Consider the following 19,709-nt stretch of genomic DNA (forward strand, 5'->3'; position numbering starts at 1 on the left):
TCTTCAGTCATTTTGGTTAAAGTGCGCCCCCTACAGTTAAGTTAAATATTATGCTGAGGGCAGCTGTGACGGCTTAAGTTGACGAGTGAGTTAATGAGAGACATAGTAGAAAAGAAGCTAGTTTGGAGCGCAGGAATCTAACAGTTTTGACCGTACTTTCGGGTGTTTTGTGGATGTTATTACCTGTTTTGGACAAGACAAGACAAACAAAGGACTTCATATTTTTTGTTTTTCGTTTTATGCATCTTTGTAACTGAGCTGGATTTCAGTAAAGCTCCACTAACATCATCCCTGTTTTTGTGGAGTCTGTGAGTACTGTGGTCCAGTTTCTACCATATGGATGTGCAATTACAGTGAGAAACCCACCTGATTTATGTGTCCTAAAAGCCTACACCAAGCTAGTGTAAGTGGCAGTTGGAATTGTGATTTTTGGAAAATAATGCCACTATAGTAACTTTAGAAACTATAGACAACATCCTCAGTTAATATTGTGTTTGTATCTCTCACTTGTATTCGTCATGATATTGTATTTTTTAATCATACCAATATACCACAAACACTGGCTCATGACACTTTGCATATTAGGACTGCAAATACAAACGCATATGCACACAATGCAAGTGTGCACACACACGCACGCGTGCGCACACACACACACACACACACACACACACACACACACACACACACACACACACACACACACAGACACAGACACAGACACACACACACACACAGACTGTGATAAACATGATCAAATTATTGTAGGCCAGTGGTTCCCAATTTTGATGAAACTCCTTTGAAAAATATCTAATTTATTTTTCATTTATTAAAAATGTAGATTTTTTTTTGGACCCCCATAACTCTGAGAGTGTACACATAGAACCACACACACACACACACACACACACACACACACACACACACACACACACACACACACACACACACACACACACACACACACACACACACACACACACACACACACAAACAAACACACGCTCTGCACAGTGCACACATGGATAATATTCAGAAGTAAGAAACTTGCACACAGCACCTTCAAACACCTCAAAGCGTACTATGTAGCCTACAGTACATATGTCGGCAGAGCAGAGGTGCTTCTGTTTGAAGTTATTATCATGTGTGAATTTGATTAATTAATTGTCAGTGTGATTAGATTTTCTTTCCTCTGAATGTGATTTTGCTCATTACTGTTTGTTGCGTGGATTGAGTTATTACTTATAGACTGGAATCCAGATGGAGGCGCTCGTTCCAGCTTTTTTTGTTTTCCCACTTTGCTTCTCAGTCTGACTATCATCCTGTTTGAGCTGCATTTCCAAATGACACCAATAATGTAGACAAGTCAGGAAGTGACTCGAATGTCACATTGGAAGGCTCTGTCCCGCCCCGGCCACGGACCTTTACATTGGAAGCCACTAACCTCGCGTCACCAGACTTTCCACGTCGGAGGAAAGCCTGGTGTTCGTTCCAAACTGGCCCGTGTGATCCGGTCTAGACCACGCCTACTAAAATAATAAAATACAAATAAAATATGATGGTTCCAGTTGCTGGTTCCGTTTTTTTCTGCGCCGCTTTGTTCTGGTTTCCCCTGTTAGTTTCCCCAATCCCCATTTAAATATGAATCGAGTATAACTAAGTTGGAATAAATATATACCTAACGAACTATTCCTATAAGCTAAACTACGCCACATCAAGGGTTATTATTGCGTAATCTCCAGTAAGATACTTACTATGGGATATCATCGCCCCCTGGCGATCACACAGAGCACACACAGACTCCCGAATTCAATTTCCTATTGGAGTAGGGTCGTGTGACGCAAAACACCAGCGACCGGTGGTGGTATAAATACCACTGCGTCATATGAGCTCGTCCTCTTCTTCCACTCTGCTTACGTGACTGCGCACGGAGCTGAACTAGCACTACGGAGAAAACTTGACGAATTCCAACACAACCCAAAGCGAGGGCATTGGCGTGCTACTCTACGGGTGTTTCGTAAATCAGTTTTCAGTTATTATAACTCTCCCGAGTTCTCCCGCATCCTCGTCCATGCGCCATGCGAGGATGCGAATACCTCGTAGCTGCGGACGATGACCACCGCCTCTGCCTGTCCTGCTTGGGGCCTAACCACGCCTGGCTCGCCCGTAACCGAGACGGAGACGAACACGGGTGTGACCCCTGCAGGAGCTTCTCTGAGGCCCAGTTGGAGCGACGCCTGGCCAGAGCCACCTTGCTAGCTGCCTCAGGTAACGGCTGTGTTAGCCCCGAAGCGCCGCCCGCCAACGCACCAAGGGCGCCGGCGGCTAGCACTAGCCTGGGGGACATGGGCCCTCCTCTCTACTCACCCCCACGTTCCAGTGGAGCCATCATTAAGGTCCGGAATGAGGAGGCCTTAAGGACCACCTCCTCATCCCCGGACCCAGACGCCGCTGTCGAGGCCGTCGGGCCGTCTCAAGACAGCGACATCCTCATCTTCTCCCCCACCACCTCCATCGCCGCCTGGGGAGACACTGCTACTCCGGACTACTGCAGTGACTTCGACAGCGCCGAGGAGGACGACGAAGGCCTCGTCGTGGTGGCGGATGAGGAGGGGGACGTAGGCCTCACATCCTACCAGCAGTCACAGGAGGTGACGATGACCAGCCCGGTTCCTCCTGTGCCTGCACGAGAGACGGCGGTGACCCCGGAGATTCCTGGCCAGGCGAGGATATCCGAGGAGGCCGTCTCCGTCGTGCTCAAACGGGCGATCGCCAGATGCGGCCTGGCGCAGCCCATGGAGCCAACGAAGCTGTCCGTCGGGGTCCCCATACCGGGGTTCCAAGGTTTGACCCCCCTCGAGCAATCGAGTCCAAGTTGCTTCCAGAAGCCTGCGGCGTCAGGGACGCGGTGCAGTTCTCCTGGGTGGTCAGGAAAGAGCCGGACAGACTGGGGTTTGTATCCGACATCCTGACCGGGTCCGACCTGGGGGTCGCGGGCCTCCCGCCGATGGACAGAGACCTCGCTGCTGCCATCGAGAGGGCCAAAGCGGGGTCGGTGAGACTGAGCCACGGGAGTGGCCCCGTCTTCGTCGACCACGGTTAGAGGTTCATCACCGCCACACACGCTGCTCTCTACAAGGCCTCTGCTACGGCTGTCAAGGCCTTGAATTTGGGTTCGCTGCTCCAGGGCTCGGCCGCGGCGAAGCTTAAAGTGCGGATAGCCCGGCCCCTGCTGGACTCAGCGGCGGATGTGCACTCCGCCTCACTCGACGATGCAGTGGAGCTCGCGAGGCTGGTCCAGCTCGCGATTCTCTGTTCCTGCAACGCGCTGATGTGGACGGGCCGAGCCATGGCTCTCAAGGCGGACCTGGAGAGACTCCAGTGGCTCGACCTAGCCGATGGGTGCAAGGCCATACTGACTACGGGTCTCCGTGGCCTACCACCCAAAGCCGGCAACCTGTTTGACACCGCAGCCGACCTGATCACCAGGACCAAGGCAGCGGAGAAACAGCTCGAGGAGACAGCCGCAGGCCTCCTCTCACTACCCACCACTGTGGCCAGGCCGCAACAGCAGGGAGCTGCGGGTGGCAAGCGCGTCTCTGGACGCAAGCGTGGCGCGTCCAAGGCATCCAGCACCAGAGCCAGCCAGCACCAGAGCCAGCTCCTGGGAGCGTCCTCAAGGCTCTTTCGGCGCTCAGGATGTCAGGCGCAAGGATGAGAAACGCGCTCCACCTCCTACACCTTCGCCTAGACCGCAACGCAAGGACAGCGGGCCTAGTCGCAGGGGGAGGCAGCCGAAGTGACACTCATCGCCCGATTATCGGGCCCCCAGCAGGCATCATGCGGGGTCAGCTTCCCACTTGGGAAAAATAACTGGCGCTTTCCTTGCCCAACCGAAGTCGAGGACCAGTCCACCGGTGCAAAGAGACTAAGAAAGACGCTAAAGACAATGAATACGGTTCAAAATCATGTGTGCCTTTATTCTCAAGTGATGAGTGTACAAAATGTGCTTCCTGTGTGTTTGGAATAAATCTATTGCCAAAATCACAAATGCCCATTTTTTCCCATGTCATGAAAAGTCAAGACAGCATATTTCCCGGAAGGAAACACTGTCCTCTGCAATCATTCATGAGCCCTCAGTGTTCACCATGTCCCCTAACCAGTCAGGACGACATCCCAAACACTGTAGGGACAAATACTGTGCATGCTGTAAACATGATGAGTCAATCGCAGGTAGAGAAACCTTTGCTAATGAATCAAATGTCTCAAATGCTTTGTGTAAAAGGGGGGTTCTCTGTGGACAAAACTTTAATTCCATCTGCATCTCTGCAGTACCTTCTTCCGTCCGGCAGAGGGCGGCAAAACGCCTCTGGGGCTCGGAAAAGGCACAAAATGGCCGCCTCTCTCAGCCGCCCCAAAATGGCGGCAGAGAGGCGGAAGTTTACGTCAAAGAGAACCCTGGTGTTACACCAGCAAAGCTCCCCAAGGGGAACACTAGTTTCGCTCCGGGTATAAACACCGCACAAAAGGTCCGTTCCCCTCGACCTCACCAACATGGCGGACGAGGTGCGACGGAACTTACATCAGCAGTTGCGGTCCGGGCAGACACAACAACGAGGTTTGGTTCCGAGGTTATGTCACGCAGAGCGACAGCGTCTCACGTTCCCATGGGAACGGACGCTCGCTCTGTGACGACACCGACATTAGCCCAGCTAGCGCTAACGAGCAATGCTACAGGGCGGATGTCGACGGTGTGTGGGATTCCCTGTCTACGTCACAGGCTTCCCCCGCTGTCGAACGGTCAGAACCCCTCGGGGCAGATGACGTCAGCAGCCCCCACCTTCCCCTTGAATCCCCTCGCTCAATGTTTTTCCAAATGGAAAGCGTGCGCACTGAATCCTTGGGTACTACGTACCGTACTAAAAGGATACAAGTTGCAATTCACGAGCAAACCTCCACTAACAACCAAAGTAGTGTTCTCCCGTGCGTCAGGCCAAGCGGCCATAACACTGAGGGAAGAGGTTCTGGCTCTCCTGAGCAAGGGCGCAATCAGGGAATTATCTCCGGATCAGAACCGACTGGGTTTTTATTCGGAGTACTTCCTGGTGAAAAAGAAGGGGGGGGGGGGGGCGTAAGACCTATTCTGAACCTCAAGGGTTTGAACAGGTTTCTAAAGGTTTTCAACTTTCTTATGCTCACAACGGCGACGTTGTTGCAAACGATACGTCAAGGGGATTGGTGGACGAGTATAGACCTCAAGGATGCCTATTTTCACGTCCCAATCTACCCGCCGCACCGCAAGTTCCTACACTTTGGCTACGAAGGGAAGGTGTACGAGTACACAGTGCTCCCTTTTGGCATGTCACTGAGCCCCCGGGTGTTCGTGAAATGCACAGAGGCGGCGATAGCTCCGCTGCGTCAGCAGGGTCTGCGTCTGGCGACGTACATAGACGATTGGCTGCTGGCAGCGGAATCGAGGGAACAGGTAGCGCGGCACACTGAGATGGCCATTGCGCACCTGCAGTCCCTAGGGTTCACAATCAACGCTCAGAAGAGCGTTTTGATTCCATCCCAACAAGCCACCTTCGTGGGGATATCCTTGGATTCCACCACGATGTTGGCGCGCCTGTCCCAGGACAGGATGGCGAGCTTCTTGGCATGTGTGCGCTCCATGCGCCTGGGGCGCAAGGTCACGTACAGAACATGCATGCAAGCCGCGGGTCTCATGGCCTCGGCCATACATCTGATCCAGCTGGGCAGATTCAATATGAGACCTTTCCAGAGATGGATGTGGTCTCTGAGGATACCGCATTCCATGGGCTCTCGGAAGGTGGTAGTGTCACCACGCTGTGTAATGTCACTCCAACCGTGGACGCAGGCGACTTTCTTGTCCGAAGGGGTCAATATAGGCGCGGTAGTGTCCTGGAAGGTGATCACCACGGACGCCAGCCTCTCCGGTTGGGGGGCTGTCTACGACGGCTACTCAGCCCGGGGGTTGTGGGACTCCTCCCAGAGGAGAGCCCACATCAACTACCTGGAGTTGCTAGGGGTCTTCCTCGCACTCAAACATTTCGAGAGCCACATCGTGGGGTGTAATGTCCTGGTCAGAACGGACAATACCACAACGATGTGTTATGTCAACAAACAAGGAGGCTTGGGTTCCCTTGTGTTGGACAAGCTAGCACACGAGCTGACGCTCTGGAGCGTGCGACGCTTGGCACGGCTGCACGCCGTCCACGTGCCGGGCCACCTGAACAGCGGGGCGGACCTGCTGTCCAGAGGGGGGCTCCGGTACGAGGATTGGTCGCTGTGCCAGAGAGCCGTGGATCTGATCTGGGCCCGGTTCGGCCGGGCTCAGGTCGATCTGTTTGCGTCCAGAGAGAACGAAAAGTGCTCACGGTTCTTCTCAATCAGGGCCAAGGACCAGTCCTTGGGAGTAGACGCTCTGGCGCACGAGTGGCCGAGCGGTCTACTTTTTGCCTTTCCGCCCCTGGATCTGATCCGTCCGACCGACGATGGAGAGGATCAGGACCCAGGGTGGGATGGTTCTGCTGGTAGCACCAGCATGGGGCACGTGGAGGACGGAGATCTCTCCCCTCCTCTACGACGAGCTGTGGCCTCTCCCCCTGTTCAGAGACCTTCTGAGACAAGGCGGAGACAAGGTTTACCACGAGCACCCCCAGACTCTGGATCTGTGGGTTTACCCCGTGAGAGGTCGAGTATGACCTCACAAGGCCTGCCCCCTGCAGTGGTAGCCACTATACAGGGGGCTAGGGCAGATTCTACCAGACGTCAGTACGACGTTAGGTAGGTGCCTGGAGCAATCACCTCCGGTGGTGGCTTTTCAGGCCCCTGTGAGAAGCGTTCTGGTCTACCTGCAGGACAGGTTGGACGAGGATTTGGCTTTCTCTACCATCGCGCATTGTGAGCTTGTAGATCTGCTATTTTCAAAATATTGTTAAACATTTTATACATTTGAAAACTTGTGAAATGGGACATTCTGCAGAATGAGTACTTTCTACTTTTGGTACTTTAAGTATATTTAGATGCCAATACTTTTGTACTTTTACTCAAGTAAATTTTGAATTCCGGACTTTCACTTGTAACAGAGTACTTCTACATTGCAGTATTGATACTTTACTTAAGTACAAAATGTGAGTACTTTTTTCCACCACTGGGGTGTGGAGTTCTTCGAACTGCCGTCTGCTCATCTCCATTTTCTGTTTTTATTGTTTGTCGTATTTTAGATTTAGCTTAGCTCGTGTTTTTATTCATTGTATTATATTGGGCTTTAGATGCCAATGTGTCAGGATTTTATCGGGTCTTAATACCATTTTAAGAAAACCTCTGCTTTCAATAATTGCTGTATTTTCTCTTTGTCCTACAAACCTGTCAGACAATAAGGACCCACAGCGGGGGGGGTTCCAGGGGGTCCCCAGCAAAATGTATAAATATCATAAAAATCTCTTTAACCATGCATGCAGTACACTGGCTATTTGAAAATAGCAGATGTACAAGCTCACAACATGTCACTAATGCGACGTGCTGTGACCGTGTAGGCCTATATCTGAAAATAGTAATCTTGAAAATAGTTGAAAAATTTGGAATCCTCAAAACTTTATAACAACACAAATTTTGTATGGGGGGTCCCTGGCTGGCACAACATATTTTTCAGATGGGGGTCTGCAGTCAAATACATATTAATTTAGGGGTCCTTGAGTGAGTTGAGCTATGCAAAACAGACATCATAATTGTGTCTGCCTTTCATTATTTTCAAGGCAAAAAAAACAAAACCTTTGTCTACTCTCTGCCTTCAATTACCGTCCTTCAAGGCAAAAATAAATTACCTCATGTCATTGCTAATGCTAAGTGAACTACTAATGCTAAACGCCAGTATATTTAGTGGTTTTACTCTCTCTAAAGGGATTTAAAATGTTCTGCTTTAAGTGTTGTTCCTATCAGCTTCCATGGATTACTACTACCTTTGTCTGAGGAGCTGGTTAGGTGGATACTTTTTTAAACGTGTTACAAACTCTGTTTACAAGGAGTGTAATGGACGTCTCATCAAGTAGGATAAACATTAATATCATTATGAAAGTTTCTTGAATTTTGACGGAGCAGTTTAATTTAGGCTACATTATTGAGCAAAGGAGGAGAAGAGTGTATATTCTATTGTCTATTGTCTGCTGCACTGTCTTAGTTAGGGAATTTTAGCAATATGTGTGGACCATCTGTGAAAAAATTTACTACCAATAGCTTTCTTCACCAATGTGTTCTTATAGGTGTCTAGAATCACCTCTCAATTAATATAAACCCAAATCCTCGTGGAAAATCCTGGAGAGCCAATCAAAGTTAAGGAGCCCAGAGGGCTTGGGTGAAAAATATGTAAGTCTAAAATGAACTTGTGAGGTGTCTAACTAGGGGTTTTCAGGGGTGCTGAATCCATTCCAACCATTATTTTTGAGTAAAAATGTCTCCCTGGCCATCTAATATTGGTATATTGGTTATTGTTAGTGTATAATCAGTGTATAATCAATGGTAGGGGATTGGGGTGTTGTTGAATTGATTCTATTCTGAAAAATAAAATAAGAAAATATTGCTAAACACTTGATAAGAGTGTACACGGGATACACTGTCTGCATGTGGGGAAGGAGCGGGAGTGTTGCATCCTGGCAAATATGTCTGGACGATTTTAAGGTACGGTAGTTTATCTACTTTTTGGCATTTATTTTCCTCTGCTGGCAAAACTTTTGATTACTGTGAATTTAGATGTCAATTTTCTCTAGCCTATTGCTTACATTGAACAACCATTAGTTAAACAATCATGACACTTGTCTTTTAGTAGACAACATGGAAGAGGATTCTGTAGCTTGTGGCTTAAGGTGCTTCATCTGTGGTGGTCTTGAGACTGAGCTCTCAAAAGTCACCCAAAAAGGCTATGCATAGATTTTGTCTTATTCTGAGAGTGTGGATGATGCAGCATTAATCAGAAGACTTCATGAGGACTGGAAAAACTGAGATGACCCCAAACTAAGATACCATTTGGAATGCAAAACTGAGCTATACAGTTGTGCAAGAAGTATATCCACTGGAAGTTTTTTTTCATTGTGATGAAAGTTGCCACTTGCAGATTTCAATCCTATTCTATGTTGTGAGTGACATCATGATTTAATAAAAACTTTAAACATAATCTATTCTTTAGAGCAAGATGAGCAAGACCAACGGCCAGACAGGAAGAAAAGACGCAGGGCATTGTCTGGGTCAAGTAGTTCAAGTGCTAGCTGGCACACTTGATCTACCATAATACTTGCATCCTTTGCAATGAAGGTATCAATGTTGGCACATTGAAAAGAAAAAAAAAGTCTTTTGTATGTAAGATTCAAATGAATTTTTATAATTGTTTTTCTTGCTCCTCATTGTAGGCTTCCACTCAAAGTCAAATAATTTAATCATGCACTTACTGTATGTGGCTACCTTTTATCCAGACAGAGCTTGGCAGTTGTATCGTGCACCTGATAATGTCTACCAGGACCGACTGAAAAGGAGTTTGATGCAGAGAGGAAAGCGACGAGGTGATGACTGGGGACTTGAAGTCGCTGGTCGCCTGGTGGCAGAAGAGGCAGTATATCATATTCGATGCAGAAGAGACTTTGAGAACCCTGTTACAAAGTCTGAAGTAACATTATATGGATACACAATACAGCTGTACAATGCAACTCACATTTCTTATCCTGAGGGAAGAAATATAATTTTCAAAATCATTTATTCTGCAAGATTGATATGGGTCCAGGAATGAGGGGGACTAATAAAGGATAAGAAATGTGAGTTGTATTGTACAGCTGTATTGTGTATCCATATAATGTTACCTCAGACTTTGTAACAGGGTTCTCAAAGTCTCTTCTTCATCGAATATGATATACTGCCTCTTCTGCCACCAAATCTATAATACCAGACAGGCGACCAGCGACTTCAAGTCCCCAGTCATCACCTCGTCGCTTTGCTCTCTGCATCAAACTCCTTTTCAGTCGGTCCTGGTAGACATTATCAGGTGCACGATACAACTGCCAAGCTCTGTCTGGATAAAAGGTAGCCACATACAGTATGTGCATGATTAAATTATTTGACTTTGAGTGGAAGCCTACAATGAGGAGCAAGAAAAACAATTATAAAAATTCATTTGAATCTTACATACAAAAGACTTACCAGGGTTTCTTTCAGCAAGTATTATGGTAGATCAAGTGTGCCAGCTAGCACTTGAACTACTTGACCCAGACAATGCCCTGCGTCTTTTCTTCCTGTCTGGCCGTTGGTCTTGCTCATCTTGCTCTAAAGAATAGATTATGTTTAAAGTTTTTATTAAATCATGATGTCACTCACAACATAGAATAGGATTGAAATCTGCAAGTGGCAACTTTCATCACAATGAAAAAAAACTTCCAGTGGATATACTTCTTGCACAACTGTATAGCTCGGTTTTGCATTCCAAATGGTATCTTAGTTTGGGGTCATCTCAGTTTTTCCAGTCCTCATGAAGTCTTCTGATTAATGCTGCATCATCCACACTCTCAGAATAAGACAAAATCTATGCATAGCCTTTTTGGGTGACTTTTGAGAGCTCAGTCTCAGGACCACCACAGATGAAGCACCTTAAGCCACAAGCTACAGAATCCTCTTCCATGTTGTCTACTAAAAGACAAGTGTCATGATTGTTTAACTAATGGTTGTTCAATGTAAGCAATAGGCTAGAGAAAATTGACATCTAAATTCACAGTAATCAAAAGTTTTGCCAGCAGAGGAAAATAAATGCCAAAAAGTAGATAAACTACCGTACCTTAAAATCGTCCAGACATATTTGCCAGGATGCAACACTCCCGCTCCTTCCCCACATGCAGACAGTGTATCCCGTGTACACTCTTATCAAGTGTTTAGCAATATTTTCTTATTTTATTTTTCAGAATAGAATCAATTCAACAACACCCCAATCCCCTACCATTGATTATACACTGATTATACACTAACAATAACCAATATACCAATATTAGATGGCCAGGGAGACATTTTTACTCAAAAATAATGGTTGGAATGGATTCAGCACCCCTGAAAACCCCTAGTTAGACACCTCACAAGTTCATTTTAGACTTACATATTTTTCACCCAAGCCCTCTGGGCTCCTTAACTTTGATTGGCTCTCCAGGATTTTCCACGAGGATTTGGGTTTATATTAATTGAGAGGTGATTCTAGACACCTATAAGAACACATTGGTGAAGAAAGCTATTGGTAGTAAATTTTTTCACAGATGGTCCACACATATTGCTAAAATTCCCTAACTATCTGCCCTGTACATAGCCTGTGCAGCCAACACACACACACACACGCACGCACGCACACACACAGACACACACACACACACACACACACACACACACACACACACACACACACACACACACACACACACACACACACACACACACACACACACACACACACACACACACAGCCTATCAATATTCATAACTGACTGACTGATCATTGATGAATGCACAGTATAATAAAGGTGAAAGTTAACATACAGTTAGTTTCTATTTGTTATCACCTCTCATACTTACCAAGCTGATGAGCTGATTCCTTTCTTGTATTATTTTCCTCTGCTGTAGCACAGCTGTACTCTTCAGCCCAACCTTTAACCACATGAAGACAGTTAAGATGTGTTTTAATAACAACTCTTCATCAGATTAACATGTCATACTGACTGGACAATATATTTGATATTAAATCACATTGAAGTCTTGGATACATGTACATGATGAAGAACAGGCAGCTTTAAAATATATTTAAAAGGGGGGGGGGGGGGGGCGGAGCAGAGGCGATGATTGACAGGCAAAATCCCTCACCAGCGACACCCGCAGGCAAAGATTTCTTTTTTCATTACAATTGAAAAGGCTTTAGAAATGTGAGAGAAAAACACCTGCCATGGATCAATGGAGTGGAATTTTTTGTTAAAACTTTCTATACACGTTTGAAGGACCATGACAAAGACTTTTAATGTGTGGTAAAACTGAACGTCATGAAAACTTTAATAATAATTGGTGGGATTTAGCAGAAAGGTCACATTTGAGGTTATGTATGCAAATTACACAAACAATCATTTTAATAACACATAAGATTTGATACTCACCAGCTAGTCATGTTCCCATTCATGTTCACAATTCATGAAAAGACAAAACACATTCATGATTAGAAAACTGATACTTCACATACAGAAAAATGACTCATCATTTACACAGTGTTAATAATGGACTCACTAAGGTGCTCTCACTCTCACAAACACACACACACACGAAAATAGCAGATCTACAAGCTCAAAACGCATCACAGTGCAACATTTTGTGAGCTTGATCTCCTATTTTCACTACTTCTTAAAAGCTCATATTTTGTATTGATGAAATTATTTTAAAAAAGTATTAGATTTTTTTTGTTAGCATTTTGTAAAATATTTTTGAAATAATTAAAAACTAAAGAAAACTAAAAACAAAAAGGGTATATTTACTCACGGCCCAAAAATGGGTCCCAACCCACTGTTTGGAAAACAGTGCATTAGACCATGGACCCCCATAACTCTGAGAGTGTACAAATGGAACCAAATGGACCCATAATGTTCCATTTGGTTCCATTTGTAAACTCTCAGAGTTACAGAGCAGTAAGGGGCCATTTGGTTCCTAAATATCAATCATTTAGCTGGGGACCCCCTGGAACCCCCTCAAGGACCTCATATTGTATTAAAACTAAAGACTAAGACATCAGTACAAGAGATGATTTGTTATCCTCATAACCTTGATAATAATTGGTGGAAATTAGCAGAAAGGTCACATTTGAGGTTATGTATGCAAATTACACAAACAATCATTTTAATAACACATTAGATTTGATACTCACCAGCTAGTCATGGTCCCATTTATGTTCATAATTCATGAAAAGATAAAACACATTCATGATTAGAAAACTGATACTTCACATACAGAAATATGACTCTTCATTTACACATTGTTAATAATGGACTCACTAAGGTGCTCTCACTCACACACATGCACACATGTCCACACACACACACACACGCACACACACGCACACACACACACACACACACACACACACACACACACACACACACACACGAGATAAATATGACAACATTATTGTAGGCCGGCGGTTCCCAGACTCTTTTTTTTATTTGAGGACCCCCAGTCTAGTATGCATTAGACCAATGGTTCCCAAAATGTTTGATTCAATGCCCAAATGAGGAATTTGATAGAGAAAATAGTGAAAATAGCAGATCTACAAGCTCACAACTCATCAAAGTGGAACACTTTGTGAGCTTGTAGATCTGCTATTTTCACTACTTCTTAAATGTTCATATTTTGTATTAATGAAATTATTTTGAAAAAGGTTTTTTTTTTTTTTTTTTTAGCATTTTTGAAAATATTTTGAAATAATTAAAAACTAAATGTAAAAAACTATAAACAAAAGGGTATATTTACTTGCGGCCAAACAATGGGTCCTGACCCACTGTTTGGGAAACAGTGCATTAGGTCATGGACCCCCATAACTCTGAGAGTGTACACATGGAACCAAATGGACCCATAATGTTCCATTTGTACACTCTCAGAGTTACAGAGCGGTAGGGGTCCATTTGGTTTCTAACTATCAATCATTTAGCTGAGGACCCCCTGGATCCCCCTCAAGGACCTCATATTGTATTAAAACTACAGACTAAGACATCAGTACAAGAGATGATTTGTTATCCTCATAACCTTAATAATAATTGGTGGGATTTAGCAGAAAGGTCACATTTCAGGTTATGTATGCAAATTACACAAACAATCATTTTAATAACACATTAGATTTGATACTCACATGCTACTCATGGTCCCATTTATGTTCATAATTCATGAAAAGATAAAACACATTCATGATTAGAAAACTGATACTTCACATACAGAAATATGACTCATCATTTACACATTGTTAATAATGACTCACTAAAGTGCTCTCACACACATGCACACATGCACACACACACGCACGCACGCACGCACGCACGCACGCACGCACGCACGCACGCACGCACGCACGCACGCACACACACACACACACACACACACACACACACACACACACACACACACACACACACACACACACACACATGAGATAAATATGACAACATTATTTTAGGCCGGCGGTTCCCAGACTAATTTTTTATTTGAGGACCCCCAGTCTAGTATGCATAGACCAATGGTTCCCAAAATGTTTGATTCAATGCCCAAATGAGAAATTGTATAGAGAAAATAGTGAAAATTGTCATGATCTATGTCCTTGTATTGTATTTTGTAGTATCGCTCCTATTGTTTCCTGTTCTCCTTGTACTTTTATTGTGTAGTTATGTTCCTAGTGTTTCCTGTCTGCTCTAGTGTTTTCTACCTGTCTTGTCTCACGTCCCTGTGATTACTTGTTTCTCCACCTGTGTCCTGTTAGTCTCCCAGCCAATCCCTGTGTTGATTGTAGTTATGTTTCACCTGTGTCTTGTTAGTCTGTCTATTTAAACCTCCCTGTGTTCAGTGTTCCCTTGTCAGATTATAGTTAATGTCATGGTGTGTCCTGCCCTTGTATGTCCTGCTTTAATGTCCGTTTGTATCCTGAGTTGATTAATAAATCTTCATTGAACCTTCTCTGCCTGCCTGGTTCTGCACTTTGGTCCAAAACTTGTCTCATATCGTGACAGTATAATCTGACCAAATGGACCCAGCAGAACAGAGACTTTTCCAGCAAAGGGTGGATGAATTTGACTCTGCAGTGACTTGCCTCATTGCCTCCACTCTCAATCAGCGTGCTGAATTTGAAAAGAGGATTTCGACCCAGCAGCTGTGGTTCCAGGAAAGACCATGGGTGAGCCACTTTGTCCCACACTTGAATGACGTCCATGAGAGGCTTTAGTTAGAACTTCATTGGCTCCACCTCAGTCACCCCTGCTTCCCAGCCTGCTCCTCCTGTCAGGATCGGGGCCCTGAACCTGCGACCTGCTAGCCCTAATCCTGCTCTACAGAAGATCCAGCCCATGGTTTTCATAAGCTATATTCAGAGCAGGGTCAAGATACCTGTTTATTCTGACCCAGATTCAGATGTCGACCCATACCTAGGCACCAGCCTGGCTTTGGGAGGTCCCCGTGGGGTAGGTGACCAGATCATCATCCTGGGTCGTGTTGCCAATTCTGCCAGTGCCCAGTCGAAGCCTCGTAAGAGGTCTGGTCGCCGCCGCTCCCGTCGCCACCGGCGCACCCCATTACCTAGTGATACAGATTCGGCCCCACCCAGCGATGACGACATGCCGCCCAGCAGCGCCAGAGAGGCTCAGCCGCCGCCCAGCAGCGCCAGAGAGGCTCAGCCGCCGCAGCCCAGCGCCACAGAGGCCACGCCGCCACAGCCCAGCGCCACAGAGGCCACGTCGCAGCAGCTCGCCGACACTAAGGCTCTGCCGCCGCAGCTCAGCACCACAGAGGCTCCACCGCCACAGCGCGCCGCCACTAAAGCTCCGCCGCCGCAGCTCAGCACTACAGAGGCTCCGCTACAGCAGCTCACTGCCACTGAGGCCCCGCTACCGCCTTCTGCTCCACCCGAACCCCTGTCAGCTTTCTCAGCTGACAAACCTGAACAATCTGAACATTAAGAACTTCCACCGGCACTCCAGAGGTCAGTCTTCGCCCCAGTCCCACCGCCTATCAGCCCTTTTGTTCCCCGGGTCTCAGGGCCTCAGTTTCCAGACTGTTACCTCTCCCCAGCCCCCTCTGCTCGGCTCTAGAGCTCCATGCCCCTCTGCAAGAGGTTCAGTTGGTCCACAGGCCAGCTCGTTGACTGCTCTTCCGATCTGTCTGTCTGTCTGCCTGTCTCTCGGTCTCTATGTCTGCTAGCGTGTATGCCAGTCTTCTTGTGCGTCTGTCTACTCCCCAGTCCTCTAGTTCCCCTTCAATCCTGTTCAACTACCTGTTATGTCAGACCGCCTGTTTGTCCGCTTGCCTGTCTGTCTGTCAGTTGGTGTGTTTGTCTTTGGGTTTGTCTCAGTTTGTGCCTGTCTGTTTGTCTGCGTGTTTGTCTGCGTGTCTTCCCACCTGTCTTTCTGTGTGAGGCCTTGCCTTGCCCCCCCATGCAGTCCAGTGTTAAGTTCGATGTTTTTTTTTTGTCTTAATTCTCTGTAGCCCCTCCTTTCCGACCCCCCTCCACCCACCCTGCTAGGTGTTCTGACGTTGTTTTTGGGAAGTCTGGAATCCATCCCTTGAGGGGGGGTTCTGTCATGATCTATGTCCTTGTATTGTATTTTGTAGTATCGCTCCTATTGTTTCCTGTTCTCCTTGTATTTTTATTGTGTAGTTATGTTCCTAGTGTTTCCTGTCTGCTCTAGTGTTTTCTACCTGTCTTGTCTCACCTCCCTGTGATTACTTGTTTCTCCACCTGTTTCCTGTTAGTCTCCCAGCCAATCCCTGTGTTGAGTGTAGTTATGTTTCACCTGTGTCTTGTTAGTCTGTCTATTTAAACCTCCCTGTATTCAGTGTTCCCTTGTCAGATTATAGTTAATGTCATGGTGTGTCCTGCCCTTGTATGTCCTGCTTTAATGTCCGTTTGTATCCTTAGTTGATTAATAAATCTTCATTGAACCTTCTCTGCCTGCCTGGTTCTGCACTTGGGTCCAAAACTTGTCTCATATCGTGACAGAAAATAGCAGATCTACAAGCTCACAACTCATCAAAGTGGAACACTTTGTGAGCTTGTAGATCTGCTATTTTCACTACTTCTTAAATGTTCATATTTTGTATTAACGAAATTATTTTGAAAAAGTATTTTTGTTAGCATTTTTGAAAATATTTTGAAATCATTAAACTAAATGTAAAAAACTAAAAACAAAAGGGTATATTTACTTGCGGCCCAACAATGGGTCCTGACCCACTGTTTGGGAAACACTTTATTAGTCCATGGACCCCCATAACTCTGAGAGTGTACAAATGGACCCATAAGGGTCCATTTGGTTATGGGTCCATTTGGTTCCATTTGTACACTCTCAGAGCGGCAAGGGTCCATCTGGTTCCTAACTATCAATCATTTAGCTGGGGACCCCCGGATTCCCCTCAATGACCTCATATTGTATTAAAACTACAGACTAAGACATCAGTACAAGAGATGATTTGTTATCCTCATAACCTTAATAATAATTGGTGGGATTTAGCAGAAAGGTCACATTTGAGGTTATGTATGCAAATTACACAAACAATCATTTTAATAACACATTAGATTTGATACTCACAGCCTAGTCATGTTCCCATTCACGTTCATAATTCATGAAAAGACAAAACACATTCATGATTAGAAAACTGATACTTCACATACAGAAATATGACTCTTCATTTACAAATTGTTAATAATGGAGTGAAATCATCATGCATACGCACACACACACACACACACACACACACACACACACACACACACACACACACACACACACACACACACACACACACACACACACACACACACACACACACACACACACACACACACACACACACACACACACACACACACACACACACACACACACACACACACACAGAAGAGATAAATATGACAAACATTATTGGCCGGTGGTTCCCAGACTCTTTTTTACTTGAGGTCCCCCAGTCTAGTATCCAAAATGTATGGCCTAATACCCAAATGAGAAATTTGATAGAGAAAATAGTTAAAATAGCAGATCTACAAGCTCACAATGCATCACAGTGCAACACTTTTTGAGCTTGTAGATCTGCTATTTCCACTACTTCTTAAAATTCATGTTTTGTATTAATGACATTCTTTTGAAAAAGTATTTGATTTCTTTTTTTTTTAAAGCATTTTTGAAAATATTTTGAAATAATTAAAAACTAAAAGTAGAAAAAAAAAAGGTATATGTACTTGTGGCCAAAAAATGGGTCCTGACCCACTGTTTGGGAAACAATGCATTAAGCCATGGACCCCCATAACTCTGAGAGTGTACAAATGGAACCAAATGGACCCTTCCATTTGGTTCCATTTGTACACTCTCAGAGTTACAGAGCAGTATAGGGTCCTTCTGGTTACTAACTATCAATCATTTAGCTGGGGACCCAGGGGCGCCGATTTATGTCCACGCTTCTGGGTAAGCAACGCACGCTTTTCCGGGTTTATTACCTTTTTTGGGGGGGTTTTGTTACTTTAATGCGGTTAATTCGGTTAATTTGGTACCAAAAATGTACTCCCTGAAGTGAAGATATCAGTGTTTTTTTATTTTTCTTTTTTTGTGATGAGTTTGTGATGGGTGCTCTTCATTTCCCCTGGGTGCTTTAGCCCCGAGGTACCCACAGTATCGGCACCCTTGCTGGGACCCCCTCAAGGACCTCATATTGTATTCAAACTGCAGGCTAAGATATCAGTACAAGAGATTATTTGTTATCCTCATAACCTTAATAATTGGTGGGATTTAGCAGAAAGGTCACGTTTGAGGTTATGTATAAAAATTACACAAAAAAAAACATTTTAATAACACATTAGATTTGATACTCACGTCCTGTTCCATTCATGTTCAAAATTCATGAAAAGACAAAACACAATCATGATTAGAAAACTGATACTTTACATACAGAAATATGACTCATCATTTACAAATTGTTAATAATGGAATGAAATCATTGTGCACACACACACACACACACACACACACACACACACACACACACACACACACACACACACACACACACACACACACACACACACACACACACACACACACACACGTGTACACACGTGTACACACACACACACACACACACACACACACACACACACACACACACACACATGCCGTGATTTTCATTGATTCCCCCCCCCCCCTAAAACATAATCATCAGTTATAATGGTTATACTAGGAGGAAGATTTTTTCAAAAAAGCGTACAGAAATTGTTAAAATTATGTTTTTATGTGGACACGCCTCCAGTTCATTAAGTATACCTGGTTCTCACCTTAGCACCTCCTCCACCACCTTAGCACCACCCACCTTTCCTAGTCCCTCCTCTTCCTCATGCCCACACCTGTTGTGTTATGATAATGAGGGGGAGGGTATGTTTTTACTGTGTCATTAAAGTGCTGTTTTTCTATTGGCACGTTTGACCCTCAAGGTTTCAGCCTCCAGGTAGAAACTCAAAATAGTCAGAAAATACATAAAACACCATAAACACACCACCAGGGGGCTTAATGAAGTTCTATCAACCTCATACACATGAAAAACTGAAAAAGTGCAAAACCATGGCACCACCTCTTTAAGCCATGGACTCCCATAACTCTGAGAGTGTACAAATGGAACCAAAGTTGGTTCCATTTGTACACTCTCAGAGTTACAGAGCAGTAAGGGTCCATCTGGTTACTAACTATCAATCATTTAGCTGGGGACCCCCTGGGACCCAGGGGCGCCGATTTATGTCCACGCTTCTGGGTGCGCAACGTATGCGCGCTGCATGCGCGGCCGGTCCGCGTGCGCACGTAGCGCGCGCGAAAAATGTGCGGTTATTTTCCCGGGTTTGTTACCTTTTTGGGGGGGTTTTGTTACTTTAATTCGGTTAATTTGGTACCAAAAATGTCTCTATAAAT

The sequence above is a fragment of the Gymnoscopelus braueri genome (assembly GCF_963280865.1).
Source record: "Gymnoscopelus braueri genome assembly, chromosome: 21".
In the NCBI taxonomy this organism is placed as follows: Eukaryota; Metazoa; Chordata; class Actinopteri; order Myctophiformes; family Myctophidae; genus Gymnoscopelus; species Gymnoscopelus braueri.